Below are 21,725 nucleotides of genomic sequence, written 5' to 3'. Positions count from 1 at the left end.
AATTGAGTTTGTCCAGGCCATCTTAATTAGATCTCAATGTGCATATACATGCATATATATGCAAACAGTAGTTTTTTCCAGTGTCACAATTTATACAGAAAAGCATCAACTGTTTTAATTCTCCTTTTATCTCTCCTTCCTGATTTGTTCTATGGAAGAACAAGAATTCTTTTGAGTGTTGTTCTGGCATTCAGGCTACGTCTCTCTTTCCTCTGTAGTCTCCCTGCTGCAAGAAAAGAACTATAGGCAGACTGAAATCTTGACACAGAGATTTTGCTCTAAGCAAATGTGACCTTATAGTTCAATGGCTCCATTGGCTTCTATATTTCCAGAAATAAATAATGGGCAGGATGTTTATACAACAATTCTGCCTGTTAAATGGAATTGTTCTACCTTTTCCTTAGGCTCTTGGCTAACAGAAAACTAATAAATACACATTTAGTAAGAGACAGGCAATGATTTTGAAAGATGGTCTAAACATGAACTCCTCATTGAGGTTCTACTTGAGGTGCAAAAGTTGGTCTTTTTGGCAAGGTCTAAAAAGAAGACAAATTCATATTGGATAAAGTTGTTGAAAGGTCAGTGAGCTGTAGAGATTTTTTTGTCATACCGGCATTTCTGTTTATTGAATTAGAAGTGACATTGGACAACATTCTGATCTAGGAAAAAAAGGTGTCCCTTTCAGCCTTAAAGTAACAGTACAGGAACAGTCTGAGAATTCAGTGGTCCTATAGGATTTCATCCTCACCCTACTTCCCTACTAGTCACCTGCTTTTATTCTCAAGGCATTGAAAGAGGCAAAAAAGTAGATGCTACGCTAGTGTGCTCTCGTGTGTATAATTTATTGGGCAGAATTCCCTCCCTTTAAGCAGGAAGGACTGTCACTAATATTTATTCTAATAAATGTACTGATGGGTGAGGCTTTTGTTTTTCACATCTTCTCAAAACATTATGTCTAGTGCATTTCCTGATTACTTGAAGCCCAAACCTTGGTACATCAGTGCAGGCTGCTAGAAGACACACTCCCTGGGTCAGATCGTTAAAGAAGCTTTAATCCTTTAGAACAATTTTTCAATACTGTTTACACCAGGGACTTCCTTGTACAAATCCTCTTTACACAAGACAAGAATAACACAGGAAGAAACTATTTGTCTCTGATCTCTGCAAAGAAGGAGAGCAAGCCTAAGTCCTCAGGGGGCTTTCTATCACTTAAACTAACCAGGAGGGGATTAATCAAAGATATCGTTGCTGCATGATGTACAGCCAGCTTCAAAGCTACAATCACATTGATCAGTGTACAACAGAACAACACTCACAGCATCTTATGTTTTAAGTTGAGGTAGAGCAGAGACTGAAATGCCCAGTTTGTTTCATCACTCCTTCTTTCCCATCAAAACAACAGCAGGGCATCGTGATGTCCTAGAAGCCAAAGTGTGCTGTTCAGGTGTTTGCATAAGAACTCAGCCCTGCACTGTAACGAAGAGCGAGCACTGGAGCTTCCGTGGTGATTTTATGTACTAGTTCCTTGCAAGCAAATCTAACCTCCTTTTACTTGATCTTTTAAAAACTGTCTTGTATCCAAACAAGTTTCCTCCATTTATGGGAGGTTGATTATTCCTGCATAACTCCATTTTTACCATTGCATAAATAATGTTATGTCCATCCTATCACAACAGCACACAACTGACATACTGTAGTGGTGAAGTAACTCTATTGCCATAAGAGTTACTTATAAGAGTAGTAGTAATAAGAGAAAATAGTAACCTTTCAGATACAAGCCCTGAATGAAGAATTGCCCTGGATACTTTGTAAATAGAATAATAGATGCAAAGCTCATTAAGAAAATGGAAGAAATATTTCTGAGTGAAAAATACAAATACTTTTTTTTCATAAATCGCAATTTAAAAAAAAATCCATTTTACTAAAATAAATTTTAGTTTTCTATTTTTGTTGAAAGTGAATAACTTTTGTTACATTTGAAGAAAATATATGCATTGCAGAAAAGTTCCTTTCATGAAACGCTTGTCCATTTTCATCAGTGAACTTCACATAAAACCCAGCTTTTTCCACAACTGGTTAGAATTTTTTCAATTGCCATTAAAACTTTCAAAAAAAAAAAAGTGTTTTCAAAATGCAGCATCTTCTAGGTAATGCATATAAATTTTGTTGGAATCAGGGAAGGATTTTTGGAGAGACAAAAAAGATGACCTGCACCACAGGACAACATATGCTGGTAACGACAAGATTCAGTTGGGTCTTCTGGATAGATCAAGTCTCTGATTTACATAATTAAGAAAAGGGGCTTTTCTATAAGTGTCTTGCAGCCTAGCCAAGGCCCTTTATCATCAGCCCATAGATAGCCAATCTCCACTTTTCTAATGCAGTGAATGTTTAATTATTTATACAAAGAGAAACAGATGCAATAAGAGTTTATATCCCTACTAAGTGACCTAGTTAGCTAGGCCGTTGGCTGTATTTCCATCTCTATTTACCTCTTGCTTTTTTTTTCTTTTCCCTCATTGAAAAACTTCAAAATATTTTGGTTCTATGTCAATATTGTACAAAACCAAATGTCAATAACAGAAAATGTTTCAGTTGAGTGTAGTTGTTTTTCTATAGATAATGAAGCTATTTCTGAACTCTCCAAAGAACGAAAAGGTGAAGCTGAGAACAGCGTCACAGACTTTTTGTATGCTTTTGCTAAAAATGATACCATTTCTTCTTTTTGAGATATGTCCATTTCCTCTGCTGCTGGTCTTATAGGACGGTGGAACAAACCTCAACAGAGTAACAGCTCCAGCTCAGGTTGGCAGTTCCCTTGAGATGCAATTGCTCTCTTCTGCCCCAAAGGATATTTATTGCCCAGGCAGCTGGGAAGACACAAAGAAGAAGATCACAAGAAAAAAAGCTTGTTATTTAGGCTCATTAGCTGCTATATTTGATTCTCTTTCTAACAAGTCTGACACTTCTCAGTAGGCCACAGCCAGTTCTGGGTTCTCCACAGATGTTCTCATCCCGTCTTCTTTACGTCCTCTCTCTTGCTACCCCTCACTTAATGGGAAACCTCCCCTTAAGGATGATTTTGTCTGTGATAATGGGAAGAAAATGACCTGTTGTGAAGGAAGGATGACTTAAATTTTCCTGCACTTTAAGAATGCCTTCATGAAGTGGAGCCAGTCTCTTCCATCTGGAATAGGAATAAAATCAACTGAGCTACACCCTGAATAGAAGAAAGGAGTTGTTCAAGGCCCCAGCAAAGTTAAATCCCTTGGGAAACATGGAGGACAACTGGAGGAAGTTCAAAAGGAACTACAAGCAATGGGCAGCAGCAAAAAGGAAGACAGAAGGCAGCCTTGTTTCTGACAGTAGGTGGTTTTGAACTACTTGATGTTTTAATGGTTTTCAGTAGCTCAAGCAGAGAGGCTAACTCTGAAAGAGCAGTACAAAATTCAAGGAGTACTTCACACTTCACAAAAAAATGAAACATGCGAACAGTTTTTAGACAGACTCAGAAAAAAGGTTTGCAAGAATTTGTGGAGGAATTTGTACAATTTCAAGTTGTACAAAGCTATCTTTCAGTTTTGTAGTTAACTCGGTCCTTAACATCTGACTAAATTATGAGACCATCTAGGGCAAAGCACTCCAAAAGAGGCTACTAAAAGATTCAGAACTCACCATTGACAGAGTAATTTTTTCCAGGCCAAAGAAATTGTCTGCTGAAGCCCCTGAGCCATGGTAAGTGTTTGTACATGTTAGAGGTGATGGAAGATCTGAAGCACTGCAAGGATGGATACCTGAGGCATGAAGACATGTGGAGCAGTTCACAATTAAGAGCACAATGATGGTTCACAGGAGACAGAAAATTGCAAAAACTACTTTGGTGAATTATGTCAGTATGTAAGAGTTTGTAAGTGCCAACAGGGGAAGCACAGCTTGGTCAAGGAAGATAATGGTAACATTTTTAGTTCAGAAGAACTCTTCCTAGGAAAAATCAACAGTGCAGCAAAGTGAGATAAATGTACTGTAAATTTGAAATCATATGGAAAATATATAGATTTAAATTCAGACAGGTGTATAAGTCAATGCAATGAGAGAAACAAAGTAATAATTAGCACCTGAAGGTATATGGATGGAATTCAGAGCTTAGGAGTGAAAGAGGCTCTGGTTTATCTTGTCTACTTTTAGAAAAATAATCAGAGTGTCAAAATGAGGAGTACAGATGCCTGCTCTCTGCAGAGGGCTTTCCCAGTCTGTAGTCAGCGTAGAGAGAAAATCACCTGCAGAGAACCATGTAAGGTCAATCTGTGAGGATCTCCCCCTCTGCCTCACTCCCTCTGACTGTGAAGGGAACCTCAGATGACTAGGCATTTGATACAGATCTTTCCTTTAAGTTTTGGTGGTGAAATCACATGGAATAAATCCGAGTCCAAAGAAATATGCAAACAATAGACTGGAAAAGATATGTTTACTTTCTACTTTGCTACTAAGAAAAGAAAATCCAGTGCAGATGAGAAACAGGCAGGGCTCAATCAGATGGTGAACTGAATGGAAGAGCACAGATCCCAAATCATTAAAGACAAGTAGAAGATACCTTCCTCTGGTTGTAGGAAAACTGTCAACAGAGCTTCAGAAGCCATCCATCTTTCCAAATTTGAATCTTTAAGTCAAAGTCAATGGACATATTTTTCTGAAAATTGTAGAATAAGTAGAAGAACTGGAATGAAAAAAAGCATTGGTCATTGCAGAAAAAAAGGTGGAACATGTCACTTCTCAAGCAGATCTGAAGAGTTAAAATATGCAAAATGGGAATGCTCCTCACTATCTGCAAGGACAGAAATTTTTTGAGTGATGGTTGATGCCAAATTGTTTTTCTTTGCTTCTTGTATCTGCTCCCTTCCAAGATTAGATGAGGCTGTACGCTGGTCAGAGAAATGTTAATTTATATCTGTGACTTCAAGACTATCTAAGCCAGACAACAGACCACTAATTTTACTGCCAGAAGTGAGTCCTCGTGCCTCCCACAAATACACAGGGATCACTTTTAAGCTTATTATAAATGTTTTCTTAATTGAAGACAAAACAGACAGATTTTTTATTTTAAAATGCACACTCTATATCATTTGGCTAAAGCATACTGGAGTTAATTCTAGAGCTGAAGTATGTACTTGCCTTGTCAAGAAAGGAAAATGTTCATCTTCGTCAGCTGAAAAGTGAACTGAGACTGCTGAGAACAACATCTTATACAGAGAATAGATCTATTAACACAGTGTTGCTGGAACAAGATATTACAAGGCCATATTTTCAGTCTGAAGTGTATCTCCATATTATGCAGGACTTTTTAAAAAGATGTCAAAAAAGTCATTCTAAAGGGATTAACAGGAAAAATACACACATCATGTAAGAATTGCAAAATGTAAGGAAAGAACCAGAAATGCTTTATACTGATCTCAGGCGAACAGCAGCATTGAAGACAATGTTAAACCTTGTTGTTTGGCAAAACACATTGATCAAATTAAACAAAAATACAAGGGTAGAAGAATAGAAAAAAACCTGGTCTCAGAATAAAACAAGCAGAACTGCTTACATTGCACAAGAGCAAACAAACAAACAAACAAACAAACCCTTGCCTGTTACTCTCACTTTCCCAGGACTGTCTTCCTCGAAATTAAACTGCTGTATCCATGCATATCAATATTCTTCAACTGACATGATAAACTGGCATAGCAATGTCAGTGGGATAACAAACACGAGCCTAAGCAGTTTGCAAGGAAATTATGGATTTAGACATTTCACCACTTGTCTTCGTTGTCTGGGACCCTAGAGGCTGGTACAGAACAGTGTTGAAATAACTTTAACTTTTTGTTAAAAAACAGTTAAGTCACAGTCTGATCTGTCAATTTACAAAGCAGCAGGAGGGAAGTATGGGTTGTTCCCTGCTGAGTTTTCTGCACATCAGAAAAACAACAAAAGTCTCCAGTATTAGAAACTTATGATAGAAATTGGTGGAGTAAGTGGGTTTGCTGTGTATTAATAAGAGGAAGGGCAAAAATCAGAAACTGAATAAATGAGAAAAAGGAATGAGCATTCCCTTTTGCTTCTGCCCAGGAGCCCTGCCCTGGCATTTCCCAAGGAACCCTTTTCTTCTCTCAAGCATCTTCCCAGCCCCTAAAACTCTCAGCAAGGAGTGAATCTTACAGGAATGCATTCCCTCAAATGATCTGTTTGTTTGCTTGTTTGTTGTAATTGTTGGAATACCAGTAAAACCTCTGTTAAAAATTATTTTGATACAATTTTCAGGTTTTAGAGCCCATGTCATCCAGACTGCACAGAGGACCAGTTGCTATGGGGAACATAAACAATAGGAAGTAGCTTCATTGTCTTCTGATGGCACTTATCATGATTTTCACTGAATTTTGCTGGAAAGATTGTCAACTATTTTATACTGGAAGGTTACTGATGTGTCAAAACATGTGACCACACAGTCTAATTTTTTAGGAAAAGTCTTAAGTTATGCATAGAATTATTATCCATTTTAAGTAAAAATTCCTGGGCCGTCAAAAGTTACAGATGGCAAAAGCAGTCTTTGTCCTACTTGGCCAGTTCTGATAATGATGTGTGCCATATATACCCTATATATATTTAGTACTTTAGAATAAGCTTTTTCATACCCTTCACTTCAGCTGATTGAATACAAATTCTGTCATAAAATATGGTAATACATAAACAGTATGTCCTTGTGTGTTGTATACAGTTTTTGTATTAAACAGATATGAATGCATAATAAATCCTATACACATGGCTGGAAAAATAGAATGTAGGAAAACTGCACCCAAGACCGGAGAGTTATGCTTCAAAAATAGCTCTGGAGGTAGAGTATGGCCCTCAGGCTGAGAGCAGTTCATGACTGCAGACTGGAGTGCAATCCACAGCTTACAAGCTGGATCTGAATTTGAGCTCCTGAGTTTGTAACTATAAAACTAACTACCCTGTTAACAACCCACAGAGACCAGATGGACCTGTAATTAATTGGAAATGTTTGTATTCATGCATTTCCAAGGTGTGATTGCTGATAAACATCTATTTATGGGTGCACGTACCTATCTAAATGTAGACAAACAATAATGATTTTTTTTATTAAAAGATGAGGCAATTTCTTAAGTTCCATAGAGCTTTTACAAAAAAAGCTCTCTTTCGTAAAGTATTTCTTGTTCTCTCCTTGGGAGACCATGTGGAGTACTAATTAGACAAAAGAAGTGATACACAAGGAACATGGGTTTTTTTTCACCTGCTTCCGGGGTGAATTTGCACAACACTCAGTGAAATGTGTATTTGTAGGAGCCACTGATAAGCAGGGGGGAACAGCAATGGCTTTCAACACAGCTAGATCTGGATGAGGGCATCTGCTCAAAAGTAGTGTGAGGGAGCAGCGTAAATGTGTGTCCTCAACCCTACTCCTTGGAGAAGAAGCAAATTAAAACGCTTGTAAGTTACGGAAACCACCTCCAGGCAGTCATGCTGCTGCTTCGTGGGCCACATCCTTTGTACACAGCTGCTGAATTCAGAGAGGTGATCCCCAAACTGGTCAGTTATAGGGAATTATAGGGCATGAATCACTCCCTGGGGTTGTCTATTTTTCTAGACTGACTAAAGAGAAAATTTAGGGGGACTATGCTTCTGACTTAATGCCTTTTGGGAGGTAATATTGGGTGAGATGAATATGGGCTCAAATTAATGTGGTAAGATGGAGAACTCATCCAGCTCTCACTTCTGCAGTCCTGCAATTTGCCCACTAGCTGAATTTTAAGACACACATCTACCATTTTTTCTCCTTATGTAAACCTATAAAAAACACTGGAGTGAAAGAGATAATTTATTATACAATTTTCTATTGGTTCCAGTGATTTTTGCAATGAAGGACTATAGCAAGCTGAATTTGTATATTGTCATACGCATTTCAATGGATGCTAGATGCTATTTGGCACCTAAGACTACGCTTAGGCTACAGTCTAAGTTGGAAAGGTTTTATATTGGGAAAAGAAAAAAAAAAAGGAAGGCAATAGGGGCCTCATACTGGGCCTTGGTAGAAAGAGTCATTTCACATATCTGTCCTAATGGAACGGTGCCATAAAGAGTGATTGGAGTGGAAAGAATAACAACTTTCATCTTAATGCTGTATTCCAGCAGGAGTATACTTACTATGTCTTTGTTTCTCCAGACAAGCAAGCTCATGTCCATACCACTCAAGTGTGAAGCTTTATGCAGTAGGCTAGTCACACCCATACTGCTTGTACGGTGCAACCTCCTGAGCAAATCTGTCTTCTGGCTCTTTTTGCTAAGGAAAGAACTTGGTTTGCAACATATATGCAGTGCAGATGACTTGGAGATACGTGTCATGGAGTGAAAGAGGCACTGAACCCATCTGACAGTATAGATGCACACGATGAAATCAGTGAGATTTTGTTACATTTCTTTTTCCAAATATAAACTTCACAGATTTTCATTTCCAGAAATGTTCATTTTTTTCATAGAGGCAGTATGAATCTGTGCATTCATTACCTACATAGAGCAGCTTGATTTTTTTACAGTGACTCACTGAAACCTGAGGTCACTGAGTAGGAAGGTTTCAAAGACCTGCTAAGGAAGCACAGTCCCTGTCAGGAATTTTTGATATAGATTATCTCTACCTTGTGCAGCTGAGCTACTGACAAAGTGATTTCACAGGAGATCTTTATATATATTTAAAAGGTGATTCACTCAGCCTTGGAGACAACAGACATTGAAGGCAGTCGACTGCAACACTGGAAAAATCACTCTATGGTACTAAATACTTTTTTTGTAACTGACAGAATCATTATTTTTTGTGTGCACTGCAGTTCCTTTGTGTCATATAAGCACTCATTATCCTATACTTTTTAAGGTTAAAAATCTCTACTGGATGACACAGGGAAATTTGAACAGCCAGGGGAACAATTAATGGACCTCAAAAGGTTTTGAGGTTCCATCTGGATAAATGCAAGTGGATTTGTTCAGCTAAAATGTCTTTTTCCCCCCTTTCCCTTCTTTTTTTTTTTTTTTTTTTTTCTTCTTCTCTAAGCCAAAACGCTTTGATTTCAAAATCAGGCTACATATCTAACAATCTGAGATTTTCATTTACTGTGTTGCCAACTTTTTTAACTTCAGTCTAGTTTAATAGATCACTGGTAAAACCCACACTTCTTGATAAGTTTTATTTGTTTCGTATCCAGATAGGTTTATTTTTCCCTAGCTATAATAGAAGCAGTATGAACCATTACCTTCCAGCCAGCAACCTGACTTTGGAAGGTTTTTACTTTACTTCAGATCTGAGTTGAAATCAATAAATGCTCCCAACTGTCTCTCTCCCTCTTTTTTCCTTCCTTCTTTTTTAAAAGGGCATCAATGACTTGGAGATAGAGCTATTGAGGAATTCACTGACATAATCTCTTCACTGAAGAATGTTAATTTGTGATATATTAAATATTACATGATGATGTGACCCACCTAGTGGATGAGGGAAAGGCTGTAGATGTGGTCTACCTGGACTTCAGTAAAGCCTTTGACACTGTCTCCCACAGCATTCTCCTAGAGAAGCTGGCGGCTCACGGCCTAGACAGGTGCACTCTTCTCTGGGTAAAAAACTGGCTGGATGGCTCGGCCCAAAGAGTTGTGGTGAATTTCAGCTGGCGGCTGGTCATGAGCCATGTTCCCCAGGGCTCAGTTTTGAGGCTGGTCCTTTTCAATCTCTTTATCAATGATCTGGACAAGGGGATTGAGTGCACCCTCAGTAAGTTTGCAGACAACACCATGTTGGGCGGGAGTGTTGATCTGCTGGAGGGTAGGAAGGCTCTGCAGAGGGACCTGGACAGGCTGGATCGATGGGCTGAGGCCAACTGTATGAGGTTCAACAAAGCCAAGTGCCGGGTCCTGCACTTCGGCCACAACAAACCCATGCAACGCTACAGGCTTGGGGAAGAGTGGCTGGAAAGCTGCCCGGAGGAAAATGACCTGGGGGTGCTGATTGACAGCCGGCTGAATATGAGGCGGCAGTGTGCCCAGGTGGCCAAGAAGGCCAACGGCATCAGACTGTATCAGACTGTATCAGAAATAGTGTGGCCAGCAGGACTAGGGAAGTGATCGTGCCCCTGTACTGGGCACTGGTGAGGCCACACCTCGAATCCTGTGTTCAATTTTGGGCCCATCACTACAAGAAAGACATTGAGGTGTTGGAGCTTGACCGAAGAAGAGCAACGAAGCTGGTGAAGGACCTGGAGCACAAGTCTTATGAGGAGCGGCTGAGGGAACTGGGATTGTTTAGCCTGGAGAAGAGGAGGCTGAGGGAAGACCTCATCGCGGTCTACAACTACCTGAAAGGAGGTTGGAGCAAGGTGGGTGTTGGTCTCTTCTCCCAAGTAACAAGCGATAGGATGAGAGGAAATGGCCTCAAGTTGCACCAAGGGAGGTTTAGACTGGACATTAGGAGAAATTTCTTTACTGAAAGAGTGGTCAGGCCTTGGAACAGGCTGCCCAGGGAAGTGATTGAGTCACCATCCCTCGAGGTATTTAAAAGACGTGTAGATGAGGCGCTAAGGGACATGGTTTAGTGGGCATGGTGGTGTTGGGTTGACAGTTGGGCTTGATGATCTTAGAGGTCTTTTTCAACCTTAATGATTCTATGATTCTATGTTTTGATATTATTGAAGCTCTGGGTGTCATTAGGCATTGCTCTGGCTGAACTGTACTTGTGTTGTGGGTAACCATTTGTAATGTTTGTTTTTTGCAAAATTGTATAACCCATTTTTAGCAATCTTCCTGATGGACAGCAAAAATGCAATGCTCAAGTTATTAGACTCAGGTCTTCTGCAGTTCACCTAACAAAAAATGCCACTTCCCTGGCATATTGAGTCAGAAATCTTGGGCATAGTCACCTATAAATTTTGATGCTCGGAGTTCTGTTGCTTTCCCTGAACCACTAGGTCTGGGACAGCCTGGAAGTGCGGTCTGCCAGATTTTCTTTTTCATTACAAATTTAGGCAGAGATGAGGAGGTGTTGCTCCAAATTGAAGTGAAACTAAATATCAACTTTGCAAAGTCATTGTAAAATATGTTGACCCTTTCTTCATACCAGTTATTTAAAGAAACAATATAAACCTTACCTGCATGTAAAAAGCCCACCACTTCAGCTAATCCAATGATGAAAAAGCAGTACAAATCACGTCCAAATGGTTATCACTAGATTTAATATGACAGCACTTTTTGTAGTACAGCTGTCTTTGTCTAGGAAGGGGGATATTCTATACTAGTATAAGACACTTTTATACTCAACATGAAAAGTTCATGGGAAGCAGTTTCCCACAGTAGGAGTTATACTGGCATAACTTTAAAATCCTTTTTTTCAGAAAGCTTTCCAAGCTCTCTTTGACAAGCTAAATCATGTTCTCCCAATTGCTAATTGTTAAAACTTGTTTCATTTCCATACAAAACTGGCCCCTAACAGTTGGATGTTATAATGCTGACTTGGTCTATTTGCTATAGCGTACAAATACATGCATGGTCTATACAGGAAAAACTGTTAAAGGCAGAGGACACTGCAACAGGAGTAGCATGTGTAGTGATTAAAATAGGAACAGTGTGATAAAAGGTGCTTGTTCCACCTAGGGGTGTACAGGCTTTGTCCACCTTCCAGCTTGGTTTCCCCACTCTCACTATAGCAATGCCATGCAGCAGTGTCATTACAAAGTACTGCGAGGGACTCAGGATAGTGGTGTATCTGAGCACCCGGTTTCTGGTGCTGGCATGAGTCAACACAAGGTTAAAAGTGTGGTCATTGTCATGCTTAAACAAAGAAACCACTGATGGGGTATATGTTCAAGATTTGCACTTCTTTTAAATTTCATGGGAACAATCCCAAACAACTTTGCTAGCTGAGTGGATGTTAATTGGATTACTGTTTCTGGCATTACCTATGGACCATTGATAGAACAACATATGTTTCATGAATGATTCATTTGCATGTTACTTTTTTGTTTCCTCTGAGCAAGTGTGACCATCTTTGTGGTTTATATCTCTTACCTCTGGAGAGAAGGCCAACACCAGAGGTTATGATTAAAAGTCAGAATAATCACCAGGTCATAGGGACTCTCAGGCTCTCTGATGAATTTAAGGAACAGTGGAGCTCCTGCATGCCTTATGCACCTTTGCTCAGTGTCTGTCCGAACAACCTTTCTAATCTTCGTGGTTTATGTGGGTTATAGTAGGATGTAAACAGTGTTAAAATAGAATTTTAATAATAAATAAACATGCCAGTTGCACACATGACATATAGAATTTGTTGCCACTTGTTTCTTACAGAAGATAAGTGTTGGCTGTCTTCTGTCATGCTCCAAAAGGAGCATATTTCCTTTTGGCCGTGGTTTTAGTTCTAGGGTCCATGTAAAGCCTTTTCATTTGAGAGTGAAATAATCTGCAATTGAGCAGATGTATGCTTGATGTATTTGCAGAGCTATGCCACCTCCTGGTACACACCCTGGTATAGCAAAGCTTTCCTCAACCTGTGCTTGTCTATGGTGGGTTCCTCAGAGGCAGCTTCACTCTCAGAGTTCAGGCTTAAAACACTGTAACTTGCTGAAGTGGTTAAAAAATGAAAGAGCTCAAATTTTGGAGAGCTCACCTAGCTTATTGAGGTGGTTCACATGCACCTGCCACCAGGTGCCTGTCCATCTCTTTGCCCAAAGCAACAGCCCCTAAATCAGGGACAGCAAAATAAATCTGTGGCTCTGCACAGACCAGAAGTCACAGTCTGTAGCAGCAGGACAAATCCATTTTCTTCAACAGTTCAATGAAATACATTAGAAGATGAGGTGAGACAGACGAAATACAGGAGCAAAGTTCCTCTGTTGCTTTCCAAAAGGTGCAATAACCTTTGACAGCAGGGGAGATCTGGGGCTGGAAAAGCCCTTGCGACAACAAGATGATCAGGAAATTGAGTCACAGCATCCTCAGAGCTGTTTGTTATCATTTTAATCTGCCTACAGTAATAAAAAATCCCCCACCTTGCAAAGGTAAAAAACCCCACTCTTATTACAGAGTTCCAAGAGTATGATGATGCTGAGGACAATACAAGAAAGTGGATTTTCACTGTGTTATTTTTTAACAGAATATATAAGTTTGTATTAAATAACCTCCCCATCATATCAATCCACTGGCTATATAGGTGGAGAAGAAAGTTATCCATGTTTTTAGGGATCATTTTTTCCCAGTTACACACATGCATATTACGAATGAACAGGAGTACGGTTGAAGGTTCAAGAGGGTAACTAGATTATTTTGCTTCTGATTTGAATAGCAGAGAACTCACATCTCACACCCCAACCCAAAAATACAATGAATGAGTTTGCCCACTTTTTCCTTAGTTTCACCACTAAAGTTAAAAGCAGAGTGTAACTCTCAGAGCAGGAATTATTTAGATTGTAATTCATTTGACTTGAGAGATGTCTTCCCATTATGTGCTTGTCTATGTTCAGCATACTAAAATCCTGATCGTCTAATGGTGACCCTCAGGGCTGACTAGAACACAAATAAATAGTATTAACAGAAGTTGAAAATAGATGGACGATTCAATTAGGGTCCAAAATAGAACTGAAAAATGGCAACAGCAATCTTTAATTTCTATGTAGCAGTTCTGTTTCCAAATTTTCAGAGGGCAATTTGAGGTAATGTGTATGGACTGAAAATTGCAGAAGTTTTCTTGTAAGGATGACTGTTAAAGACAAAGAGATCATGAAAAATAGACTACTCACTTTGGAGAGGTTGACCTGAATGCAATTACTGCTTGAAGCAGTAAACAGAAATCAAGGAATAGTGACTGAAACCTATATGTTCAGATAGAAAGAATGAGAGAAATGGCAACTGTTTTGATTATGCCATTAGTTAGTTCTTAAGAAAGTGATGAAGCCACATTCTGTATGTGTAGTGAACCACTTATTCTGTGAACAAAGCAAGCAGGTGATGGGCTGACTTCTATCTTAAATCACTTGCAGTGCAATAAACTTAGTTCAGTTTTTGTTTGGATGGGCAAAAAGCTTCCCATCTAAACACAACCCTGTATGTTTTTCTTTTCCACTAAGATGTTATTGTTTTATTGGAAGAAACATTATTTGACAACTTCTATTATAACTAATACAACTATTTCTATTTGTTTTAGAATAAGAAAAAATATGCTAGTAAATCCACACTTCATACAGTGAAAATTCAGTTTATTCCCATGAACAGATAGCTGTGATATGTTAGTGATAACTGGTAGATTTGCTGATCTTCACAATTGAGTCTTGAACTTTCTGGTTTTATGTGATATGTGACAATTTAGAATTTGTTTATTTCTTTTTTTTCTGTAGGGGATAAATAAGGAGACAACAGGAAACTAGATTCTTTACCTTTCTCACAGCTTGAAGGTTTATGGTAACTGCAGCTGAAATGAAAAGGAGTGTTGTAAGAAACGTCTCATGGTCTTCTGAAAACAGCCTTTTTGGGTTGGATTAGGGTATTCCTGATGTAATGTCCTGGGTAATGTCCTGTGGTGCTGTCAGGAAGAGCTACAGGGACAGAAACGCCCATCCCAATCCTCCTACCAAAACGCTTATTCCTGTCTGCTTTGAGAAAATTCATGCTTCCTGATAGGTTGAGGCATGCCACTGCTTGCAGGGATGTGTCCTCCTGTCTCTAAAGCCCTACCAAGGTGGTCTTCGGGTTTGAGGTGCAAAGAAGTTACTTGCTATTTCTTCAGTAGCTATTAGGGGTTGGCTTTAAGTAACCTTCATGATACCCAGAAGGATGCCACATAGCAGAATCCGTCCCAAAAGAGAACTTCTCGAATTCTTATTTTATTAAGAATTCCTACCTTGAGCTCCTCTGCATTTTTTCATACTGGAGTGCTCTCAAATTTCTATTGACCTATTTTCAGTTTATGAATTACTTGCAAATCCCTTTGAAATTAATTATTTATCTTCAAGAATCTTAGCTTTTTCTGTTACCCGATATTTTCCTTCAACTGGTTTATTTTCACTAAAAAATTGCTTCATTTGCAATGACAGAGGCAAAGTTTTACAGAATTCACTGCATTGCCATGGGAACGAATGAGTTCCTTCTGAATCATCATGGCCGAACTAACTCAGATGAAATAGGAACAAGCCCTAACCTTTGCCCATTCTTCAAACATACGTCAAAATTGATTTGTTCTGAATGTTCAAAAAATTGAGAAGGTCCCTGGTATACATAGGTGGATTTCTAAAGATATTTATATTATTAGAAACGCAAAGAGGCACCTGCTGATTTATCTATACCCTTTCACACTTAAATGCTTAAAAAATATATGGCTTCCAGGCTGCAAAGAATAATTAACAGGTTGCTGAAAAAGCTGGAAAGGAAGGATATTCTTTTTGAAAATTGCTCCAAATTTCATTTCATACTTCTTTCCTTTTAGGATTTTGCAATACATTTTTATGTTTATAATAAAAATCTTATTTTTGATCACTTTCACAAAAATGCCTTTTTCCTTATTATCAGTAGATCCAATAGAATCTGTGATGGGTGGAACTTTTTTGTGCCTATTTTTATCCCTTAGATTTTGGCAAAAGATAGAAAAATGTTGAGAAGTTACTGTGGAAGACAGTATAAAGAAAAAAAAAAGGGAGGAAATCAACAAGAAGTAATTTATTTTATATATTTTATAACTAAAAGATGAAAAATTGAAATAAAATGCTCAGATTTTTAAAAAATCAAAATCAAAATCAAAATTAGAAGATTTTTTTTTTGCCATATTTTTCCTGACATTGCCTTTAAAGTTAAGCAATGTTAATCTGTGGTGTTTTGTAATGAAAAATGTTATTTTATGACCAAACATATTTTTCACTAGGAAGACTTTTGGTATGCCTTCCTTCTGACAGATTCTTTTCCTAATTTTATTGAGTTTTGAGATTCCATCCAGCAGCCTTGAAACGATTCATTCTCCATCACTCGGTAAAGTAAGTCTATAATCAAAACTACAGTAAATTATAATATAAATTTCTGTATTCACTAATATGGAGTTTGAAAGTGTTCACTTCAATACAGTTAATAGAAAATCTGAAGACTTTTGGCCTGTGCAACTAGTTTTGTGGAGTTGAAGGAATCTGGTTGTACAATCAGAGCATGGGCCTTGGATGAAGAACAGCTAGGTTCTGCCTCTGTGCAGTTGCTGAGTCATAGTGGTAGAAATTCAGTTTAGTTGTGATTTAAGAGTGTTTGAATCTTTGTGTTGGCACTGTAATGAATTTTGCCTTTAAGCAAAAAGTTAGAAAACTAACCTTAATGTTTCTATCCCCCATTTTAGCAGTGCACCTACATTGAAATAAAAAAGTAAAATTCATTAGAATTAACACACACTTGCAAAGGATTGGAAGGTCATATAATTAAAAGAAGCTTTAGAACCAGAAATATTTCTTTAATAAGGGTAGTTTTAACAAATTCTTTAATAACTTCTTAGGAAAATCCTTAGAAGTTATTAAAGAACACTCTGCTGTATATACAGTTATTTTGTCTCCTGTGATAGACTATCAACCAAGTTAGAAGGCAGTAGGAAGTATTGAGCATAGATGTGGTTTGGAAAAATGCTGGCAGTGCTCACAATTTGCACATCAATCTAATGCTTACAGACTAGTCAAAGGTCAGAGACTTGGGTTCAGTGATTTACTCATATTATAGATCTTCAGCCCTCTGTTGAAGGACTAAGAGAATGGGGAAATAGGTGAGAGGTAAGTTCAATATCCTTGGCTGGCGATGCCCTGAGTTTGATCCCGAAATCCTAGGAATGTTTTTCAGTTTGGCCAATGTATTTTGTTATAAAATGCATGCAGCATAGAGTGTGAACCAGGGATTCTCATTTACAGTGTAAGGCACAAGGGAAATTGTACCCAAGCTGGGCTCTATTTACTGCACCCGTAACTGTATTTTGTGAGAAATCCAACCCTATGTGGGTTTGTTAGGCATGTGCAGAGGATTCAGTCCCCGCTGGGAATTTAGCAGGGCAGTGTCCAGCTTCTGAGAACCAAGGTCATATACAAGGTGCAAGTTCACCTAGCCCAGGACATATCTGGACATGCTTAGAGGGGAAATGATTGGTGTAGAAGGAATTTTGCAGTCAAAGCAGGAGAGGTCCAATGATTTTAGTTAGCAGCCGAGATCTTTCCTCTTTCCTTCCTTCCTTCCTTCCTTCCTTCCTTCCTTCCTTCCTTCCTTCCTTCCTTCCTTCCTATCGTGGTTTAACCCCAGCTGGCAACTAAGCCCCGAACAACTGCTCGCTCACTCCCCCTGGGTGGGATGGGGGAGAGAATCAGAAAAGTAAAAAGTGATAAAACTCGTGGGTTGAGATAAAGACAGTTTAATAAGTAAAGCAAAAGCTGTGCACACAAGCAAAGCAAAACAAGGAATTCATTCACTACTTCCCATTGGCAGGCAGGTGTTCAGCCATCGCCAGGAAAGCAGGGCTCCATCACGCGTAACGGTGACTTGGGAAGACAAACACCATCACTCCGAACGTCCCCCCCTTCGTTCTTCTTCCCCCAGCTTTATATGCTGAGCATGACGTCATATGGTGAGGAATATCCCTTTGGTCAGTTGGGGTCACCTGTCCCAGCTGTGTCCCCTCCCAAACTCTTGTGCACCCCCAGCCTACTTGCTGGTGGGGTAGGGTGAGGAGCAGAAAAGGCCTTGACTCTGTGTAAGCACTGCTCAGCAGTAACGAAAACATCCCTGTGTTATCAACCCTGTTTCCAGCACAAATCAAAAACCCACACTAGCTACTATGAAGAAAATTAACTCTATCCCAGCCAAAACCAGCACAGACCTGAGCAAATCCAACACATACAAGACAGTGGGAGCATCACCTTACACTGTTTACTGCAACTGTGGTATCCAAGTTTTTCATAACAATATCTACAAAAAGGAACAAACACAGCTTTACTAAAACAACGTGTTGCAAATATGCCAGAGAGTAAGTGCCACTAACTCTCACCTATCTACTGCCATTAGGCCTCAAGATATTTTGAATACATCCATGTCATGAATGCCTTTAGGGACAAAGGATGACAAACAACAGGATCATTTATCTCTTTTCTGCTTCTCGGTCTCTATACAGCCATTCAGCAATTCAAACGTAAGAGAGAGCATCACCCACCTCCTCCTTTGTTTAACTGAACCAGCCAGTTCCTCGGAAGTGCTTCTGGGCTGGGACCTGAGTTGAATCAAATTTCCATGAAGGAAACGACTAGCCAAAACTTTTAGATATCAGTATTTTTCTCAGAAAAGAATACTTGCCATTACTGTGTTCTCAGAGAACTGAAGTAAGACCTAAATACTTCTCTCTGGCAAAATAAGAAATGGTAGCCCATGGACTATAAAAGGGAACCTTGAAGACCTACTTCCAGAAAACATTAATCATTTATCCAGAGCTGTAATATCATAAGGATGGTCTACTAGAGTGCAGTTAGAGTCAGCTTTTAATTTGGGGCTAATCAAGGGCATGGCCAGGTGGAGAAGAAAGAAGGTAAGTGGTAGAACTGACTGTAACTGCGTTCCCACCCCACAGCTAATTTCTTCACTTTGGTATTTCTTTTTCTCTTACATTGTAAAAAGTAACTATATCTGAAACTTCTTATGCAAAAAAATATTCTCAGGTAATTCAGCCTGGGTCAATGCAAGAGGATTATTTTAACAAAATAAAAGCAGTTTGATTTTGGCTTTTATTATAGTTTGTTCTTTTTTAATTTAGAAAGGAAAGAAAAACTGAAAGAAGTTCTAAATGAAATCTTTCAAATTCACTGACTCAGCTCTTGTTATTTTAAATGGTTTATATTTTTTGGTGTGAATTTTTGCTAGAATAATAACATTTCTTTTGATTGATTAGATTCCACTGAACCAGTAATTTAAGATTACCCCTTCAGAAAATTATTGACCACATTCTCAAATAATGGGCTTTTTTTCACCTTTGATCTCTGATAGCTTTCAGCAATTAGCCATCTTAAGACTTCACAAAAAGAAACATAAGTTTATGAAAAGCCTCTTCATTAATATTTTGAGATGAATATGTCAAGTTCTTTCTAGATAGAACCTATTATTCTAGTACATTTAAAGAAGAAAACATTATATAAACACATAATGAGAGCAGCTAATTTACAATCTATTTTTGATGCCAAATGATTGGGAAAAAGTATCCTTTCCCATAAAAAGGTATTCTTTTTCTCCCCTCTTCCCATTTTATTGCCTTTCTGTAACAAGCTACTGACTTATTTTCTATACTGCAATGAGGGGAAAAGCCTATCAGCTCATCAACAAATTTCCTTTTGGTTTTTTTTTTGATGGAATAGTCATACTAGTTCTTCTTCCTTTCATGTAAAATTTCCCTCAGTCTTTTCCAGTCCAAAAGACCCAGGTGAGCAGACCAAAACAAATAATTACTTCTTTGCCCCTTGTTTAAAATAAGCTCTGACAGACCCAGCTGCTCCCTCCAAAGCTCTTTCAGCTGCAGGAGAGATGATAAAAATACAGGAAATTATTTAAAGAGATTGTTCCCCTTCTTTTGTATTAGTAACATCTGAAATTAGAAATGTTGTAACTTAGTATTTAAAGAATGAGAAAAGCAGGTATCCTTGTGAAAACTAATTTTTCTTGCTTGACATTTTTAGACTCACTACCATCCTTCTGTGCTTTTGCTGAAAAGTTGTTTTTTTAGTGCTGCACAAGAGATAGTATTGATTACTTCTAATTTATAGAAGGATTTTCCAGAGATCTTGTCAATTGTCTATATTGTAAAAATCTTAGCTCAGCTGTTGGTTAGAACAGGCCTTATTTTGGCTTAAGTACTCAAACTGAACAGGTATCATAATTGAATCACTTCTTCCAAATGAGATATGCTTAAAGGAAAAGGTATATTGAGTGCTTCTGTTATGACACGAAGCTCAAAGAACAAATATAGTCCTCCTCCAAACCTATAGTAAATAAAACATCTTTCAAATTTAATGCCCTGCAAACAATCAAATCTGAAAGTACATATTTTCATTGGTCTTCAAAATAATTTTTAGAGACAGAATCACATACTGACATTAAATATTAGGATCAAATCTCCCTAGTCTGTATCAGACTCTCTCTTCTCTTCCTACTTATTCTTTCTCATGATTTGTACCTTGATTTGCCTTTGACACGTCTCTCCAATTCTGCTATGGTTGTGATCCTCCAGCAGTATTTTCTTTCTGTCTATCCCTTCTCTGGTTTTGATGGCCACGTTTCCATTTCCTTTCAAATGTGTTGACTTCAGCACCAATGCTGATGACCTGTGCAGACTAAAAATCTCGTATTTCCATTTCTGAATTCTTTTGACTTGATTTATTGATTCATCTTCACCATTTACTGAAAAAACTGTTCACTTGATTTGTTTTTTACTGTACACTGTAATACACTCAGGTATCTTTGTTATAAATAATTGCTGAAACAGCACTACGTGTACCTGAAAAGCAGAAAACTGCCTTACTGTGGCTGTGCAAATGGAGTGCTGGATTGCTTAAAATGTGACTGCTAAACAGCTGGACAACAGCCTAATAAGCAGGATGTCTGCAATACACCACGAAGCTAATGAAAGTCTGCAGCTGGGGTGGTGTCACTTTATGATGTACAAGTGCATGCTAAGAAATGCCTTATAGGTGAACTGGTATATAGCAATGATTTGATTCAAACTTTTCTAACATATGGTTAATTAAATGCACAGTAGACTGGTGATAACTAAAAGGCAGATAATAACTAATAACAGAACTGAGTTAAGATTGAAAGTTGGTATCTTCTGGGATGTCTGGAATTGGGCTGCTGAACAGATTTGCAACTAAGTGTTCACAGAAGACTTTTTTTGCTTGATCCTTACTGAAGACTTGAATAAAGGAACTTTAGATTGCAAATCCAATCTTGAGATAAGCCAGTGTTTAAAAAGGACTGAGATATTTGGGATTCTTTGTTGATCGGAGAAGCAGGCTCTGGAGCAGTCTGCCTGGTTGGTAGACTGGCTAGTCCTGAAAAAGCTGAGTGTGGTCTTTAAAATGTCATTTTTCACAGTGGGAGAGACCAACAGTAGCTGGCCTTGAAGTAATCAACAATACTTTGTTCCTTATCTGATTATTGTGTCTTCTTTAACTGCATCACTTTTTAGCTCCTCACTTAAATATAACTGTATTAAAAGTAAAAAGCTGAGTCTAAGCTCTACAAACTGTGGAGAGTGCTGGGGCCCTTCGGAAGATAAATCACTGCAGTCTTTGGAGACACCCACCTAGAGAGAGTCATTCTCTCGAGGCCAGGTAAACTTGGTAACTAATTTTAAGATACCTAAATTAGATGAGATAAATTTCATGTTCCATATTTAAGTGGTTTACAATGTATCACAACCGGTGGTATCTCATTCACACTTTTTACTGTCTGCCACTGAAGATATTTAGACTAGCTGCTTTGAATTTCTCTCAGAAATTATTCTTCTGCTTCATTCTGTATAATGAAAACCTCTTTTAAAGTTTTGTTCCTCCAATCTCACATCCCTGAAAAATCAGTTATGCTTGACAAAGTTGACTATGATCTTAGTCTAAAATTTTGTTCTCCTTTGTCTTCTGTGACTGTTTTTGGGTTGTGTCTCTTTCATCACACAT

Source organism: Calonectris borealis, chromosome 2 (genome assembly GCF_964195595.1).
Source record: "Calonectris borealis chromosome 2, bCalBor7.hap1.2, whole genome shotgun sequence".
Classification (NCBI taxonomy): domain Eukaryota; kingdom Metazoa; phylum Chordata; class Aves; order Procellariiformes; family Procellariidae; genus Calonectris; species Calonectris borealis.
This window is presented reverse-complemented; position numbering follows the sequence as displayed.